This window comes from Mustela nivalis (genome assembly GCF_964662115.1).
Source record: "Mustela nivalis genome assembly, chromosome: 8".
Classification (NCBI taxonomy): domain Eukaryota; kingdom Metazoa; phylum Chordata; class Mammalia; order Carnivora; family Mustelidae; genus Mustela; species Mustela nivalis.
Window position 1 is genome coordinate 20587418 of NC_139027.1, and position 19462 is coordinate 20606879.

The 19462-nt window shown below is 46.7% G+C and overlaps 1 protein-coding gene and 1 pseudogene across 3 annotated transcripts in view; both read left to right on the forward strand.

Annotated features, from left to right (window-relative positions):
* The window catches only part of LOC309870608 (glucokinase regulatory protein-like), an 878156-nt pseudogene that overhangs the window by 408293 nt on the left and 450401 nt on the right, over positions 1-19462 (forward strand). The window lies entirely within an intron of this gene.
* The window catches only part of MAPRE3 (microtubule associated protein RP/EB family member 3), a 52420-nt gene continuing 32961 nt past the window's right edge, over positions 4-19462 (forward strand). Inside the window, exon 1 of one of the 2 annotated variants that reach the window (XM_082745195.1) lies at positions 4-178. The gene's annotated coding sequence lies outside the window, so the exon portion shown is untranslated. The remainder of the gene's footprint in view (positions 179-19462) is intronic. The other variant, XM_082745194.1, reaches the window with a different exon arrangement.

Consider the following 19462-nt stretch of genomic DNA (forward strand, 5'->3'; position numbering starts at 1 on the left):
CGCGCCTGCGCAGTGCTCTCTTCCCCCGCAGTCCCTGTGCGTTGAAGCCGGAGACCGCGGCGGCCTCTGCTAGGACCCTTCGCCCCGGAGCCGCGGGCCGGAGCCGCAGCCTCAGCCGCAGCGCCCCCGCCGCCTGTCCCCCCGCCCCGCCGCCTCCGCCGGAGCAGCCTCGCGCACTGTGAGTCCGGGCCGAGGCGACCGACGCTGTGGGGGCTGAGTCAGCGGGAGGCCCGGGCCCGGGCGGGGGGAGGGGAACCGGGCTGCCCCCCTCGCCTCCCCACCCGCGCCCCCGCCCCCCCAACCGCACCTCACCGCCGCCGCCTCTCTCCCTCCATCCCTCTCTCCCGGGGTTCCCGCGGCGGCCGTCAGGCCTTCGAGCCACTCCCCCTCCCTGCCCTCCCTCCGGACCCACCTCGGGGGCTCCTTCCCACTAGAGGTGCCGCCACCCCGGAATGATCCCCCCCGGCATCGCCCCGAACTGCCTCCGGTCCGGCCTTGTCGCTTCTCCTTACTCTTCTTGGGCCTGACACCTCCGGCCTCTCTGGTTTTCCCCAGTGATATGCCAGAAAAAGAGTGACAAGGGAGAGGGCGAGGGGAGACTTGGGGGAGGGGGGGGATATTCTGCCTGCCCAGACCTTGGGGCCTCAGGTTTCTTACCCACAAACTCCTGCCCTGGCTGGTGTGGGGAAGCAGGTCTGGACAGTTCTGACTGTTAAGAGCTTGTGGGGCTTTCGGAATAGATTTTGCCGAGAAGGACTGAGCCCCATGATGATTAGCTACTGTTTGGTGAACACCCGCTAGTGCATGGTGGCCTTCTAGTGGGCTGGGCCATTGCCTTGGCGGGCGCTACGGAGAGGGACTAGAGGTAGTGGCGGGAGGGGAGGGGGAAGGCTGCGCTGGGAAGCTGAAGTTCCTGCGCTTCCGGTGTGTTGTTGTGAATAAGCACCTTGCAGTACTCTTTAGTATGCGTTTTTTATTTTTAATTTTTTTAGTTTTTGCTGTACAACCCTGGTATAATATGAGATCTGCTATCATCCATAGCAAGGGCTTACTGTTTGTATGTTGAGGGGTTGTGGCAGGAATTAATCTCGGATACCTGTAAATACCATGTAGTAACCAATTGGGTGACAGTGAGTTTTAGCATAAGGTGCAGAGTGGAGAAGAAGGAGCATTTCTCTACATCTAGGTCTGCAGCCTGTACCACCACCACCCCTACCACCCCCCACCCCCTCCTGCCGCTGTGGGTCTGTGGGGGCTGTCACCCGATAGGACTCCAGCATATCTGGGCAATTCGCTGAGTTATGTTTGCTACCAATCCACCTGCCCACCCTGCATCCCCAATCTTGGAGGATCCCAAACTGTTTTCTTTTTCCAGCAGAAATAGAGCTGAAGTCAGAGTTGGTGCCGGCAGCCAGAGTCCCTCTTAATAAACGTGCCTCAACTCGAGGGCTCCTAACTACTATGCATGTATCTAACTGCCAACTTCCTTTGATTCTTTTTTTTTTTTCTGCCTTCCAGATTCCAGTGTACTGTTAGCAAATATGTGTAAATATCAGGCAGTTAAAGCCTACAAGAGGCTTTGTATTTTTTTACTCCAGGCTGCCAAAAGAGTAGATAGTTTACTTCTAAAAATCATGGTGAAGGACCCACTAATTTTGCAGTTCTGGGGATTGCAGACAGTGAGAAATAATGATTTTGCTTCTTGACTTTGCTCAATCATGGCCTATTGGCAGCCTTCTCAGAGCCACTCCCCACCCCCATGCCCATCAGATTAGTTTACAGTAGCAAAGACGGCTGTCGCCCTAGTTTTAAACATAGAGATGAAGTTTGGGAAACCTACAGCCCCCATGCAGGAAGGCAGTTTCTTCTGTTTCGAATGCCAGTCTGGGGTTTGGCGGGATGCACCTGCCTGTGGGGTGATGGGAGCTGTGGGGCCTGACAGTTACATTCCTTCTGTGTGGTCCTCTGTGTTGCATAGCTCACCGAAATACCCGGGCAGGGCAGGAGCAGACAGCTGTGCTGGAGAGCTGCTCCTCCTGGGTCGAGTGTATTTTGGGAATCAACAATATTACTGGGGTGGAGGGTTGTGAATTAAGAAGCAAGAAAATGTGTCAAGGCTAGATAGATGAGGAGGGTGTGAGCAAAATGTTCCCTTTCCAGTTTGCTCTGGGATGAACATTTTCAGAGCATCACAGTGGTTTTTATATGGGTTAATTTGCCTTTGAAACTCGTACCAGTGTTTTATGAGATAATGATGGAATGCTTTCTAAATGGTTACTATTGGGAAACAGACCTGTGTCTCGCATGTTGCCTACCCAGTTGTTACCGAATGTAATTGTTAAGATCAGGGAGAGGGAAACAATTTGAATGAAGTTAGACCTAAATCTATGTAATTTTTGTTGTGGCTTTATAGCATTATGTTCCTTTGGTTCTCAGACACATCAGCAATTTACCAAAAGTTTTGAGTAAAACAATTTGCTACAACCAGATCAAAATATATATGTTGATTCTAAGTCACATCCTAATTTCAGGAACAATAAAATAGCCAGGAAGTGGCAAGACTTGAAGGTGAGATTTGTGTGTTTTAAAACTGAGAAAGGGTGATATTTATAATATCTCTGGGTATGTGATGATGCTATTAGTGACCTACCATCCTGAGAATGCTTGCATTGTGAAGACGGATTTTCTCCCAAGTCCTTCCTCCAAGCTAGCCCACTTTATGGGGTTATGTGTGTGAGCTGATTGACTGCCGTTAGGCACAGTACTTGGCTACTGAACAGAGAGAAGTTCCCAGGTCAGAATCCAACCCAAGGCCTTATTATGGTACCTTCCAGAAGCTGAGCCAACTAGCTGGCAGCAAATGTTTTATGAGCTATACATGAATTTGGCTGAGTAACATCTTTCAGAAGCTGAACAGAAACTATTGTTTTTCTCAAGCAGAACGCATCTGCCCTGATTTGTTTACAGATACATTTGTAAAGACCCTAAAGTAAGTCCAGGCCCTGTACAGTGTTAGATGTAGAGGGGACTTCAGATGACATAGCTCAGTGTTCTCGTTGCCAGATTTTAGCGTGAGACACCAAGAGTTAAGTGACTTGCCTAAAGTCACCCAGCTAGTGTAGAAAGTATATGAATAACCCGTTGTAAACTGTGTGCACCATACAAATGAATGTTGGTGGTTACTAGTGGCTGAGTCAGAATTAGAACCCAGATTTCTAGAGCTAGTCTACAATACTACATTGTCTCATCCCTCATGTTTAATATTCCAGAGGGTTTTAATAAAAATAATTTAGCAGTCTGTAATTAGTCCTGTAGACAAGGGCTTGTTTTATTATCCGAGATGGTGCAGAGCTAAGTAAAATCTAGTGTCACACGGTCTAATTAAATATTTATTCTTGCCACCTTAAAAATAATAATTTTGCCTCACATATGCTGACACTAAGAAGGTTTTCCTTTCAAAACTTTGCATCATCTAATATAAAGCAAACGTGAAGGGGGGGACTTGCCGTCCTCTCAACTTGGCATCCATGGACTGTTGCATCCCAGCAGGCAGGGTGCAGGGGGCTGAGAGGGGCCAAGAGGAGCAGTAAACTGGATTATCTTCCAGCTCCTAGACTGGAACCTTCTGTAGTTCCGGGAAGCCCCAATGAGATTTCTAACCCTTCTCCTGGAGAAAGTGAGGCAGTCTGGCCTCTGGAAGCAGACAGACCCGAGTTCAAATGTTGGTCCTATCCCATCCTTGCCACGTGGCCTTGGGGGGCTGTGGAACGTCTGCGGGCCATTTGCTCCCCTGCAGGCCTAGGATGATAACCATGTTTTGTAGGCTAGTCATGAGGGTTTAAATGAAAGAAAATATGTACCTTGTCTGCTTACTAAGACATAACAATCACTATTTCCTATTGCTACGGTATAAGATTTTTTAAAATATACATTTTTGGGGTACCTGGGTGGCTCAGTGGGTTGAAGCCTCTGCTTTCAGCTCAGGTCATGATCCCAGTGTCCTGTAATCCAGCCTCACATCAGGCTCTCTGCTCAACAGGGATCCTGCTTCCTCCCTGCCTCTCTGCCTACTTGTGATCTCTGTCAAATAAATAAAGTCTTTTAAAAAATACACATTTTTATCATGTCTTAAGTCTATCTTGGACCCTCATTTCAATAGTCTCCATCTCCCAGTAGCGCTCTCATCATGTTTGACATGCACAGAGAGATTTGTCCCATGAAGACCTGGCACTTGCAGTGTTATTCCAATTGCCAAAATAGGAGAATATGAAATGCCCCTTTGTATCCACATATTCAGCTGACCTGGTTATCTGAAAGACTAGCAGGGCAGGAGCACTTGCCTAAGAGAGCATGGACTTTGTGTGTTTGTGTGTGTCATGTGGGCGGTTAGTCCTCCAGTTGGGAAGGCCAGTCTGGGGAGCGAACCTAATTGGAAATGAAAAAGCTGCTGAGCTCTCCCTTGTGACAAAAGCTCCCATGGCCTTCCTTCACTTTCTCTTCTGTTAGAGGTGTAGCTCTCCTCCGTGACTTTGCTCAGATCAGCTTCTGCATCTGCCCAGAAGATCCAGAGGGCCAGGCAAAGGAACTTCCGGTCTTAGCAGGGAAACCTCCTTTCTAGTATAGAGAGGTAAAGGGAGGTCATTTTGGATGGCGACATTTCCAGAGGGGTCAAGGCAGAGACCACCCAGTATTTACAGAGCCAGGGCGACCCATTCAGGTAGAACACAAATGAACTTAAATTTGTATAAATTTCATGTGGGGGGGAAAATACCCAGGTATAGGCATCTAAAGACTGGAAAGATAAAAACAGTAGGTTTTACCTCTTAGAAGTAGAATTTGGGTATAGAGGAGGGAAAGGGAGATTCAAAGGAGAACTTTTACTTCATGGGCTTCTGTGTGTGAATTGTTATAAGCAACATGTGTGTTTTTGTCATTTCATGCAGACCAATAGAGTTAGCAGTGGCTGTTTTTCAGTGAGTACATTTTGATACAAAAAAGTCTTTGCCTTTACTTGGAGCCTTCAGTACATGGGGCAGATAGGGTTAGACTGCTTCCCTCCAGCAGGCCAAGCCGGTTTCCACCAAGCCAGTCGTAAGTGAGGGCAGGAAACTCCAAAGTGGCTGCTTCCCTGGCAGCCCAGGATGCTTCATTGACCTGCTACCTCCCCACCTCTTCCTCCTGTTTTCCTTCCCTTCTTCAGAACAGTCCCTCCTCTTGCCAGTTGAAGACATCATTACTATTCCAAAATGCTCATCTAGTTTTCAACTGTTCAGGAAATGCCACCTGACCAGATGATCTTTATGAAAAAACCACACCCCTTACTTTACATCAAGAGGGCTTAAAGTTTATGGGCATCTGGTTGGCTCAGTTGGGTAAGCTTCTGTCTTCTACTCGAGTCATGATCCCAGGGTCCTGGGATCGAGCACCATGTCAGGCTCCCTGCTCAGCGAGAACCCTGCTTCTCCCTCTCCCTCTGCCTGCTGCTCCACCTGCTTGTGTGCTCTCTCTCTCTTTCTTTCAAATAAATAAATAAATATTTAAAAAAAAAAAAAAAAAAGGGCTTGAAGTTTAAAGAACCTCCAGCCTAAGTGCTGGACACACTCTGTGGCGTTAGCTGTGTTTTTGATCAGACCTGACCGGTAGAGCACATCTTTCACACAGCTCATTTACTAACTGCTCCTCCTAGGAAGTAAATAATCTGTGACAAAATAATTGTGTATTACTGAACTTTAATCTTCCCATAAGTTGGTCAGTTGTGTTTCCTAGCCAGATGTCCTATTATAGAAAAAAGACACACCTATCATTTGGACACATGCTTTGGCTTGCTAACCAGGAGTGAGGATGGGTTATGCGGAGTAATCCACATTGTCTCCTAATCTTCCCTTTGGCCAAGAGTACAAACTTGTGACAGTTGGCCAAGGTTGGTGAGGCATTCAGTTGCCAAGGATGGCTTTTCCTCAGTGTTGAGTTGACCAGCCAACTAGCCTAAGCCCTTTATCTTTCCCACAAGCATTGTGTCCTACCAACTTTGCTGAACAGGGATGACGTAACATTAATGTTTTGAGCTCTGGATGATTCATTTGCCTGAAGTAAATAGGCCTTGACCTATTAAAATGTTTTGATTCCAAGTAAAATTATTTTTTTCCCAAAACTATTTCCTGTATATGGGAGATACATATCACTGTGTGATATGTTTAAAATAACCGAGCAAGAAGCATTGCTTCAAATCTAACCAGTAATTTTGACAATGTATATCAAAAGCCTTGAAAATACATATATCCTCTCTCTCTCTGCCTCCTCTCTACCTACTTGTGATCTCTCTCTCTCTGTCAAATAAATAAACAAAATCTTAAAAAAAAGGATATATATCCTTAAATCAGAAATTACAGTTCTAAGAATATTTATAAAATCAAGTGTGTTTATGAAAATACTGTACAAGGGGTGCTTGGGTGACTCAGTGGATTAAAACCTCTGCCTTCGGTTCAGGTCATGATCGCAGGGTCCTGGGATCGAGCCCCACATAGGGCTCTCTGCTCAGTAGGCAGCCTGCTTCCCCCTCTCTCTCTGCCTGCCTCTCTACCTACTTGTGATCTCTCTGTCAAATAAATAAATAAATAAAATCTTTTTTTTTTTTTAAGAAAATACTGTACAAGGATTTTCATTAATGTAACATTATTAATGATATCTAACAGTTAAAACAACTAAAGGGTCAACAATTAGGGATTGGTCAGGTTTGCCCATATAAAGGTACGTGTCTAAACCTACTTCCTAGGAGGAGCAGTACCCTTATGTTTCGTGCGTGTATACCTCCCTGAACTCTTTTTGAAGGCCTGTGCCCAAGCCTGCTGCAGGCTCCTTCCTCCCTTTGCCTTTGTCCATATTCTGTTCAGCGATCAGCTCAGAGGTCCTTCTTCCTCCAAGGATAGAGAAGGTAGGGTGCCTGCTGGTAGCCACCTGATGGGTAGAAGCCCTCTGCAGGGACAGACTGGGCAGTTCCCTTTTCGCTACACCAGGTCCCTGGAGTTTGTGGCTGTGAAAGGACAGGTGGCCCAGTAGCCATCCCCTCACCTCATCTTTCCCGTCTACACATGCACTGTACGCTGCCTCTGTGACCTAGGCCAGAGAACTGAGTCCTGTCTTCTACTAGCAGGGGTGTCTGCTCACCTCGGAGCACTAGGGATCCAGGTTTTAGCATTGAGGGACATATGGCCCGTCACACAGCTCGGCCTGTCACACAGTGCTGATGTACATGTTCATTGAACAGAATCTGCCTCCTCTTCCAGATGGTTCTGACTACCCAAACATTTGTCCTGGATGGGGTGGAGGCCTTCCTAGCCTCCTGGGATTATTAGTGAACAAGTCTTTGGGGATGGCTAGCTGGAGACACTCCCCGCTTGGCAAGAGTGGTTGCCAGAGAGGCATTGAGGGTGTGGTTGTCCTGGTCACCTTGTCATTTAAATGGGGTTTCCTGATTGGTAGGAAATGAAATCTTAGCTTCTCTGAGTCAGCAAGATCATAGTTGGACTAACGTGTGTTGTGCTATGGGAAGGGGCAGGCCTTGGACCACTGGATGAAATTCAATATCTCTTCCCATGTGAGGAGTGTTTCCCTGAAGCCTTCTCTCCCCTGGTGTCATAGTCACTGCGTAGCCAGACTTTTCTGCAGCACCAGACTCTTGGCTGGCAGCCGCCACCCCCAGCTCTTTCCCTGTGGATTATTGCCACTTCTCAGGGACTCTGATTTAGTCTCTGATACGTTCTGATTTTAGATGGGTAGAGTTCACAGTTGAAAGTTTCCAGTTTGGGCATCCTATTAATACCTTTAAGTGACAGGACCACTGCTAAGTACAGAAATGTGTTATGCCGGCCCCAGAATAGCAAGGTGCAGTGTTCTGAGGCTTGATAAGACTCGTATTCCCCAGAAAGTACAGTTTCCAGACTTATAGGTTAGTCATATGTATTTACATATTTTCTCCTCAGGGCTTTATTCTAAATATACCCTCAACAGGTACTCCTCGGGTCTCCTTTCTGTTTTGTATTCTTACTCACCATGGGATTTAAAAGAAATGAGATTTAACCCCTGTCAATGAGGAGATCGTCGTCTGGTTTGGAAGATAAGATGCGTGTGCAGAATGACCAGGGTACTGACAACATCAGATGTCAGCAACACATCTCAGTGCTTTGTTGTGTAAGATGTGGTCTTGGCACTTAAGGAACTTGGATAATATTCTGCTGAGAGTTGGACAAAAATGGTACGGCACAACACTCCAAGGGTTTGGGAACTCCAGCAGCAACGGGAAGGGGCGCGTTGGCAGCCCAGAAGGAGGAGTGACCCTGAGCCAGTGAGAACTGGGAGGGCTTCAGCGAGGGAGATGTCCTGGGGCCAGCCTAGCAGGATGGTGTGGGATCCTGTCCACCAAACGACAGAGGAGGGAGAGAGTTTAGGTAAAAGAAGTGAAAAGGACAGTGCATTGTGTGTCGCTAGTACTAGAGAGTCTAACTTCAACTAGGATTGTGAGAGGAAAATCATCACTGTGAACGGAGGTAATTGGAAAAGACTTCACAAAGGAAGCAGAGCCTGAGCTTGTCCTGGGAGTGAGTAGGCCTTCGGGAGACAGGACAGCAGGGCGCACGTTCCAAGAAGCATGGAGTCTGCTGAGGAATGACGGGGAGTGAGTGTGATGAGGACCATAAGCAGACCACCCTTACCAAGCTGAGGTTGTGACAGTTTGGGACAACACTGGTGACGTTAGCCAGAAGTTAGGAAGTTGGAGAGGCAGTTTAGAGAGAAGTTTCATTTCAGACATGGAGAACTAGAGGTGACAGCACGAAGCCTCCAAGTGGAGCAGTCAGACAGAACCAGAAGCCGAGGGTGAGGCTGGGATGGAGCTACAGACATGAGAATGAGCGGCACAGGAGCGATGGCTTCCCTGCAAGGCGCTCTGTCCAGAGGGCTGGCGTGTAGTGCACGGAGACCAGCGCTCCAAGTGATAGGCTTCAAGAATCATGCACAACTAGGAAAAAAGCAAAGAGGTGTGGGCAAGTTAGGGTGGTTCGGCAGCAAGGGAAGAGAAAAGAGAAAGATGTCAAGAAGAGAGCTTCAGTGCTGCTGGCTTAACTAGACTCAAGGATCTATCCAGAAGAAAATCATGATGATTGCCTAGGGTGTGAGTCCAGTAAAACACTGAAGAAGGAAGCCAGGTTGGGTAGTGTGAAGGGAGAAAGCAGAGGCAATGGATGGTCACCAGAGAGCTGCAATAGGAAAAGGCAGAAAAGTAGTTACCAGTAGCAGCAAGATCAATTACTTTATTATTCTAATTCTTTTTTTTTTTAAGATTTTATTTTATTTATTTGACAGACAGAGATCACAAGTAGGCAGAGAGAGAGGGAGGAGGAAGCAGGCTCCCTGCTGAGCAGAGAGCCCGATGCAGGACTCGATCCCAGGACTAAGTAAATGTATATAAAAATTTAATGAGTATATTTTTTGCTTATATAATTTTTATGTATTTAAATGTGCTTCATCTGCAGATTTCTCTGTATCCACATAATCCGTGTCCTTGTTACTTCATATATCCCATTCCAGCACACTTATCTGGTGAGCACTGAGGAATTATATGGAAATGTTGAATCACTCACTATATTGTACACTAGAAACTAATATAACACCGTTATGTTTACTACACTGGAATTAAAGTTAAAAAATAAATAATAAAAATAAAATAAAAATTTAAAAACAAACGTCCCACTCCTTCTGCGGTGTTCCATTATAGATGCTAAACCATCAATCTATTATTGGGCAATTGGGGTATTTCCAACATTTTGCAAATTAAAAGTGTAAATATCTCTGCTCTGAACATCACTGTACAAGCCACTGTTTTCCTTTTGTGGGCTCTTTCCTCAGAGTGTATCCCCTAAAGTGGCATACAGAGGCAAAGGGTACAAACAAGGTTGGATTTTGTTTCATTTTGTTTTTGTTTTTGATTTTCCCATTTGGCCCATTCCCCCACTCCTCTCCCTCTGGCAACTTCCAGTTGTTCTCTGCATTTGAGAATCCTTTTCTGCAGGGTTTTTTTAATTGAGATATAACTGACTCATAACATTGTCGTGGTTTCTGGTGTACAACATAGTGATTTGATATTCGTATGTATTGTGAAATGATCACCACAGTAAGTCTAGCTAACATCCATCACCACACACATTGTTACAAGTTGTTTTTTGTTGTGATGAGAACTTAAGATTTGCTCTCTTAGCAACTTCCAGATATACCGCACAGTAACTAGCGACCGCGGCCATGCCCTACAGTACATCCCCGACCGCCTTTCTTTGTACTTTTTGACCGTCACTCATTTCTCCCACCTCCGCCCCAGTGCCTCATCTCTGGCCCCCATCAGTCTGTCTCTGTACCCATGGATTTGTTGTTTGTAGATTCCACATATAAATTTTTGTCTTTCTCTGTCTGACTTATTTCACCTGGCACCATGCCCTCGAGGTCCATCCATGTTTTGCAAACGGCAGGATTTCCTTATTTTTTTATGAAGGAGTGATAGTCCATTTTGTATATTACCACATTTTCTTTTTCTTTTTTTTTTTTTTAGATTTTATTTATTTATTTGTCAGAGAGAGAGAGAGAACACAAGCAGGCAGAGAGAAGCAGGCTCCCCACCGAGCAAGGGATGCGGGACTCGATCCCAGGACCCTGGGATCAAGACCGGAGCCGAAGGCAGCAGCTTAACCAACTGAGCCACCCAGGCGTCCCGCCACATTTTCTTTATACATTCATCCGTCAGTGGATATTTAGGTTGCTTCCATGTTATTCTTGTTTTTATAGTAGGCTCATTGTGCACTGTTCTCCACGGTGATCCAGCCAACTTACAGTTAGAGTAAGAGTTTAGGATCAGGGGCACCTGGGTGGCTCAGTGGGTTAAAGCCTCTGCCTTCAGCTCAGGTCATGATCCCAGGGTCCTGGGATCGAGCCCCGCGTCGGGCTGTCCGAGAGCCTGCTTCCTCCTCTCTGTCTCTCTGCCTACTTCTGATCTCTGTCTGTCAAATAAATTAAAAAAAAAAAAAAAAAGAGTTTAGGATCAACTTGAATGCTTTCTGATAGTAAGGAGATCTGAATGTGTGTAATGGCAGAAGAGAGAAAGTGTTATTTGAGGACAATAATTTGGATGCAAGAGAGAAAGGGAGCAAATGGGAAAGCTCGTGGGGACACCAAGGAAGGGGTAACTTTGCAGAGGAGGGAAGGGCTCCCTTCCACTGAGACTGGTAGGAGGAGAGGGTATGGCCCTTTCTACCCATGACTTGCAGGGCGAAGCCCAGGGAAAATGACTGGCGTTCCTGCCAAGAAAAGACCTTTTCCTCAGTGAAATGGAGCCAAGGCCACTTGCTGAGGTAGGGGGTGAGGTCTTGGAGGTCTGAATTAACTGCTGTAAGAAACGAGCCTGGGCGTATGAGAAATGAATAAAAGTCTTGTTCGGAGCCGAGGGCTGACTTGGACCCAGGGACTCCTAACGGGCTAATTCTCTGAAGTCCTCTAGCCAAGGGTGGGGGCATGTTTGGGCCAAGGTTTCTGAGGAGGCAGATTTTTTTTTTAAGATTTTATTTATTTATTTGACAAGGAGAGAGAGAGATCACAAGTAGACAAAGAAGCAGGCAGGGGGCGGGGGAGGCAGGCTCCCCCTGCCAAGCAGAGAGCCCGGTGCAGGGCTCGATCCCAGGACCCGAGATCATGACCTGAGCTGAAGGCAGAGGCTTAACCCACTGAGCCATCCAGGCACCCCTGAGGAGGCAGATTTTTTTTTTTTAAGATTTTATTTATTTATTTGACAGAGATCACAAGTAGGCAGAGAGGCAGGCAGCAACAGAGAGGGAAGCAGGATTCCTGCTGAGCAGAGAGCCCAATGCGGGGCTCAATCCCAGGACCCTGGGATCATGACCTGAGCCGAAGGCAGAGGCTTAACCCACCGAGCCACCCAGGTGCCCCAGAGGAGGCAGATTTAAGATGGCCTTGAAGCAGCTGGCCCTAAGGTCAGAGGTGGAGGGAGGCGCTACAAATCTAAGAGATGTCAGCAGGAGGGCGCAGAGGAATTACAAGCTCGAGTGAGAACAGAAAGCAGGTTTGGAATATGAGGGATGAGTAGTAAGGAGGGTATTGACAGAAGAAGATTTTAATGTTAAAATTTGGAAGAGGCTGCTTTTCCTTTTAATTATTTAGCTTTATATAATGTTTGTGGTGTTTTTACATGGGCATGTATTATCAGTACCATTTTAAAAAAATATTTATTTATTTATTTGAGAGCGAGCGAGAGAGTGAGCAGGAGTTGGGGCAGAGGGAGAGAGAGAATCTTAAGCAGACTCCACACTGAGCGGGGAGCCCAATGCAGGACCCTAAGATCACGACCTGAGCTGAAACCAAGAGGCAGACATTTAGCTGACTGAACCACCCTGGCGCCCCATCAGTAACATATTTTTTTAAACGAATTTAAAATCTCACGAGTAGAGCTGTGCCTCTGGAGTGTGGCTGGACGGCTCTGAGATTGCTGAAGGAGAAATGAAGATGCGGGAGGAATCCAGCATCTGGCTCGATGGCTTGATAAGTGTTCAGACTGCGAGGTGTCTCTGCTTGTCAGCCAAGAGGTCCTGTGGCCACAGCTCATCACTGCCGAGCACCACCCACACATCAGCCTGTAAACACCCACACACCAGTAGTGCTTCATACCTGAGGACGTCAACCTTCCCCAGGCTTGGCAGCATTTTCAATGTGATGTTTTGTGGTTCTGGTGTTTATGACCCTCTGACCAGGTGCCCTCCAGAGCCATGGAGGCTGTCCTCCATGTATATGTTGTCCCCACCCCACCCACCCCATCATGGAGTGTGGCTTCCATGTCAGCCTCACAAATCCCCTCCTGGGGTGCTTCATGCAGGTTACAAAGGCCACATCTGTAAACAGCAGCCCTGTTTCTCTTCTGGCCTATATTGAAAGAGGCCCTTCCCTCCTGACCCCTCTTTGGCTCCTGGGTTACCCACTTTGACTCTGACCCTGACAGACACCCATGGCCTTGGCCTGCATTTCACTTGCCAGATTCACATTACCTCCAGGCTGCTCAACCGAGCCATTTACGGAGCTCACTGTTCCCAGCAGTCACAGGGGCCGATAGCAGGGAGCTGAGCAAGGTGGAAACGTGTGGAAAGTCAGGTGCCAGCATCAACATGGGGAGATGGAAAAGTGGGGGCCAGCGCTCTGCACTCTTTCCAGGGTCTTCGGCTAAGACTAAACTTTGCCTGGCCATTTTGTAAATGCTGTTTCGCTAAAGCCAGGACTAAGCAGGAGTATGGCTCCCTGCCAGTCCCTACCAGGAAGGAACAAACAGCTTGCGGTGCAGGCCTCAAGCCAGGTGGGGTAGAGCTAACGTGCATTGTTTTGCATGTAGAATTTAATAGAATCTGTGTAAACACAGCCTCCTGCCGCTCTTTTCTCTTTTCTCCTGGGCAGTCTAGGTGAGAATAATTAGTCCTTGGCCCATAACTACTAAATGGAGGAAGAGGACAACTGATGGGCTGTAGTATGTGAGAGGCCCTTGACCCTGGAGTTGGGGAGACCTGGGCTCGGAGTTATGTGACCACGAAGGAATCACAACTCTCCCTGATTCCATTTCCTTTTGTGTAAAATGAGGGGTCTTTGCATATTCTGTTCCCTCCCCCTACCCCAGACCATTCTTTTCTGGACTTTTTGGGCTAACTCTCCTTAGCGTCGCCTGTCTGGGTCTAAGTGTCATCCCCTCAGAGAAGTGTTTCATGACTCCCAGCTCCACTACAGGCTGGGGCCCCCTCACAGGACTTTTCAAATTGCGGATCTCAAACTTTAATTGGTTGCAAGATCAATTTATTCGGTTGTAACCAGCATTTTGTAAATGACTAGACCAGAAAATGTCCTAGTGCAGAGTTCCTAATAAGAATAAGAATTATTTAAGGAAATTTTTGTTTTATCAAACATGTCTATATGTATACATATATTGCTTGAATTATAATGTAAAATACATTTTTTACTAAATGGTTGAAAGCCATTGCTTTCAAAACACTCTAGTTCTGCATTTTTCCTGTGTAGCACTTAATGTAAGTATAGTTACTCGTATGGTTATTCTTTTACTATCTGTCCCTCTCACTAGACAACAAACTCCATGAGTCAAGGACCAAGACTGACTGACTCATCTACATCAGACCCACAAGGAGTTGAGACTTAACAAATAATGGCTGAATGAGTGGCTTTCTGAGGTGTGTTTTGTTGCCCTCAGTTCTAGGTAGCTCTTAGGAGTGACCTTGCCTTCATTCCTAATGGACAAGAGGGCCCAGAAGAGCAGATCTCTGCTCCTCTCTGGGGTGGGAGGAGCCCTGGAACCCAGAGGGCTCAAGCCAGCTCCTGTCAGAGGGAACGAGGATGCAGATACCACTGCCACTGCTCTATTCCGAAAGGCCTCACTTGTTCAGAGTCAGCTTTCCAGTAAGGTAGAGACAGAGACATTCAGGGAGCAAAGCCCACCACATGCTTCCCTAAAAAACAAAGTTGACTGCTCTAGCGCTGCCTCTCCCAAGGGCACATTTCTGGCTCTCCGGGGTGTGGGTGACCAGACCCTGACCTAGGAGCCCACCAAGTTCCAAAGCTAAACTTCAGAAAGCTTTTTCTCCCTGCAGCACCTCCACCGTGTCTGCCAGCACTTCCGGAGAACTGATCTACTTAGCGGGGCATCTTTCTGAAGCTGGCAGGCTAATAGCAGATAGACTGTGCCTTCCCTGATGCAACAAGCCTCTGATCACAGCCCAGAAAACTTCCTACAGCCAGGAAGCCTCCATTAGCAAGACCCAGCCAGGCACCGCTCTGCCCGGAGCTGTTCTGAGATGTGCTAAAGGTCATAACTCAAGAGGACTTGTGACTTTTTTTTTTTTTTAAATTTATTTATTTGACAGAGAGAGAGAGATCACAAGTAGGCAGAGCAGGAGGTGGGGTGGGGGGAGCAGGCTCCCTGCTGAGCAGAGAGCCTGATTTGGGGCTCGATCCCAGGACCCTGAGATCATGACCTGAGCCGAAGACAGAGGCTTAACCTACTGAGCCACCCAGGCGCCCCAGGACTTGTGACTCTTGAGGGCGCTGGGAGCCCCGTGATAACAGAGGCCCTGTGAGGAGTATTTAAGAAGGTCTAATTCGCCCCTTTAGCTTTAAAACTTATTCTTTGAACTCAGGTGGTTCTGCCAGCAGCTAGCTCTTCGGTGGAAATTTTGTTGTTTGCTGCCTGGAGCAGATGACCTCTTTGGGGGGGTGGGACAGGGAATAACCAATTATTTTAGAGCTCCCAGAACTGTTAGCTGAAACGTCTTAATGTGTACCTTGTATTCAGCTTGGTTTTCTGGAATTGGCAGCTCCTCTAACTGCCTCTCCAAAGAGGCCGCCTATCAGCTTCTCTCAAAAGCTTTCCCAGGTACCTGAGCCATGGTTGGGTTGCTGAAGGCAGGAAGCCAGCTGAGAGAAACAAACAACCGAGAAACCTCCCCCCCCAACCCCCCATCCCTTCCCCACAGGGCGCCGGGGGATCCGACAGGCGGTCCTGCACCACTGCCTGCCCGCCTGCCGACTGCCCACTCGCCAGCGATTTCTCTAAAGGACACGTGGGAATTTTGGATCTGTCGTCGCATTCTCACCTTAGTAATCTGGGCATCCTCACGTGTAACCGTGCATTAGCTTTCCCGTGAATTAAAAAGAATTCTTGAAAATCACTATTAACTTGCCTGTATTTCAGAGAAACTTCTAAGAGTAATGTGTGTTTAACTAATAACTTGAGTGTACAGTAGTCATCAAAATCCCCTTTTATGGATAGCAAGTTTAATCAAAATTGCCTCTAAAAGTATTTTAAAATTAAAGCATTATGGGGTGCCTGGGTGGCTCAGTTGGTTGCACGTCCAACTCTTGATCTCAGCTCAGGTCTTGATCTCAGGGTCATGAGTTCAAGCCTCACACTGGGCTGTACGCTGAGAGTGGAACCTACTTAAAAAAAAAAAAAATTAAAGCACCACAGAAACACATTAAGCAGGAAGTAGACGTCTTCCATGACCTTGTCCCTCAAAAAGAATTACTGCTGCTGTTTTGTTGAATATTCTCACTTTTTTCTACACACATATTATTTATTTTAAAAAAATATGAGATCTTACTATTTTTCATATACAGAAAATTGGAAAAGATAGAAATGAGTAGTTGAAACATGAAAGCCATTTATAATTCTACCACTCAGATGGTAGCGCTATCACAGGGTGGCTAAGGCACTTCCCCTCTCCCAAAGCCACCCCAGGGAAACCTACAACCCCATTGCAAAGGTGTGCTACTCTACTGCAAAGGCAGCTTTAAGGCCAGACCCTCTTCTAATGCCCCTTCCCACCAGCCCACTAGCCCTCAGCCCCGCCCCTGCAGAAAACCTGGTGCTGTCATTGGCTGTTTACTACAGTGACCATATCATTGCCTTTTCTTCCAATTTTTAACAAAATTAGAATCCTATCCATTTACAGTTTTTCTAGCAGTCATTTTTAAGTCCCAGTGCAGGACACAAATAGAAAGCACTTCCCATTGCTACAGATAGCCGTGCATTTGCTTTGGTCCCACATAGCACAATTTCCAAGGCCCTCACATAATAACATGTTGGGGGTCTTTGTTTTGACCTCCCCCGTGGAAGACACTCTCACTAGTGGAGAAACAGAAACGTAGGGCCAATGACTTGTTTTAGAGCAAAATAAAACTCTGGCTTAGTTCAACTTACTTATAGGTGTCTAAATGCCCAATATCACTGGCTGAATTGTCTACATTTGCTGAAACTTCTGGGCAGAAGTAGAAGGGACATTCCTAGGTCCTGAATTCTTCCTTTCCTAGCCTGGACATCAGCTGCTCAGTACCATCTAGATAGCTGTGCTTCAGCCCTGAAACAGGTTGGTAAGACATGTGCCATAGAAACTCTTTTCCTCCCTTTGGGGAAGGACCCTGGCCTTTACCCAGTCGGTCGGAATCCCAGCTAGGCCAACCCCCCAGTTCTTGACCTGTTTCACAGTGTTCTCGTTCTCAATTCTCTTCCACACATCTCCCTTCTCCGTGTGCAAACACAGCTAGGGAGAGTTCTGACAGTGTGGATCTGAGCAGGTGAAGCCATTCGCAGAGAGGGAACTGGCAGAAGTAGGCTCTGGAGACCCACTCCACTACTTCAAGCTTGGCCCTTATCAGTGCCAAGACCACCAAGCGATCAACATAATCCAGAGCAACCTCCATGAGTGAGAGCAAAGAGGGCCTCACAGCTGAGAGTGTGGGTGAGGGCAGGTAGGATCGGCCTGTGGGGCAGGTTCCTAGGGCAGCTGCAACAAATTTCCACCACTTAGTGTCTTAGAAAAACTCCGATCTTTTGTACAGTTCTGGAGGTCAGAGTCCAGAATCAATGTCAGTGCAGAGTGGGCTGAATGCTAGCTCCTCCCCCGAACCTGTGAATGTCACCGTATATGATGGAAGAATGGATATTACCTTCTATGACAAAAGGTGTGATTAAAGATCTGGAGAGGAGGAGCTTATCCTGGGTTATCTGGGTGGGCCCCAAATGCAGTCACATGTATCCTTCTAAGAGGGAGGCAGGAGAAGTTTTGAGAGAGACGAGGAGGGGATGGTGGGACCAGAGGCTGAGATGGCAGTGATGTGGTCACAAGCCAAGGAGTGCCTGGAGAAACTATAGGAGGCAAAAACAGATTTCCCCCAAGAGCCTTCGGAAGGAGTACAGCCTTGCTGACACCTTGCTTTTGGACTTCCGGTCTCCAGGACAGTGAGAGAATATATTTCTGTTGTGTTAGGCCACTCAGTTTGTGGTAACTTGTTACAGCAGCCACAGGAAACTACTGTAGTGGCTAAAATCAAGGTGCTGGCAAGGCTCTAGGAGAAAATTCATTTCCTTGTCTTTTCCAGCTTCTAGAAGCTGCCTGCATTCCTCAGCTTGTGGCTCTGCATCCCTCTGACCTCCGCTGCCATCATCACATCTTCTCTCTACCCTTCTGTACTCACCTCTTACAAAGACCTTTGTGATTATATTAGGCCCACCTATAATCCAAAATAATCTTCCCGACACAAAACCCTTAATTTAATTACATCTGCAAAGCCCTTTTGACATTTAAGGTAACCTCTTCCCAGCTTCCAGGAATTAGGACATGGACATCTTTCAGATGAGAAAGTATCAAAGGAAAACTTCTTTGGGCAGAAGTAGACAACCGGGAATGCATTACCCCCACAGGTTCTTCTAGGTAGAAATTGTAGAAGGGCTGAGGTCAGGTGTGGTGAAAAGGAGGAGCAAGGACAGAGCCAGGCAATGTGAAGTTCTCCCTCTAAGCTTTCAAGGTGATGATGAGTGTCTTGGGGATGGGCTCCTACACACTTACCTTTGGGACTTCTTAGGTGGACTAAGCTGAATGAGTCTGTAGGGCATTGCATGCAGCCATCAGACATAAAACTCGTGCCTGTGGAGACACACCACCCTGCAGATGAGCCAAAAGTTGAGTCACAAGAAGTGTACATAGTACCGGGATTAGAAGTAATGGGGCAAGGTTGTTGTAATGGGAGTTACAGGGCACGAGAGAAATATATGGGTCCATTGTAAATAATAGAAGCCTTTCATGCCGGGTGCTTGCTTGTCAGAAGGGAGAGTGAGAAGCTGAAGAGCCACCGTTTGGAACACGTTTCCATCTAGAGGCAAGAATTCGGTAGAAAGCCATCCATAATAGTTACTCTCAAAGGCAGATGGAATGACTTGAGGCGATTTAAATCTACATCAAGACCATCAAAAGCAGAGTTTCATTCTGCTTCTGCCTATCTCTCCAGCTCTGAGAAAGAATACTTTCTTCCTCAGAAGTAAATAAAACTTCCTACTTGGAAAGGGTGAAAGGCATTAATTATTAATGTTTATTTTCATATTTACAGATGAAAGGCATGCCAACTTCAAAGAAATAGTCGGGACTGGGGAAGAGAATTAATTCTCAGCATTAAAATTATCTACTAGAAAACACTTGTGACTGTTTTGAAAGTTTTTCATGATTGAATATAAAGTTGGAGAATTTTTAAAAGAAATTTGACAACCAATAAAGAGACCAGGAAGAGTCTCTTAAGACAGAAATGTGTGTGTTCGTAATCACTCAAACTCATTTCTAGGACAAGACAGTAGACCTGCATGCTTGCAAAACACAATGAGAAGTTATGGTGAATGCCTCGGAACCTTGCCAGATAATTAACGGCTTAAGTCTGCTTCAGCTCCTCTTTTTATAACACAGAGGTCTGAGACTCCAATTAACGAATTTCACTTTAAAAAGCAATAGCCTGTTGGACGCTTGCTCCAATTTAGAATATAAAGCTCGAGGTAGGGGACAAAAAGAATCCATCATCCTGGGGCATCTCTCTGTAGTCAGCC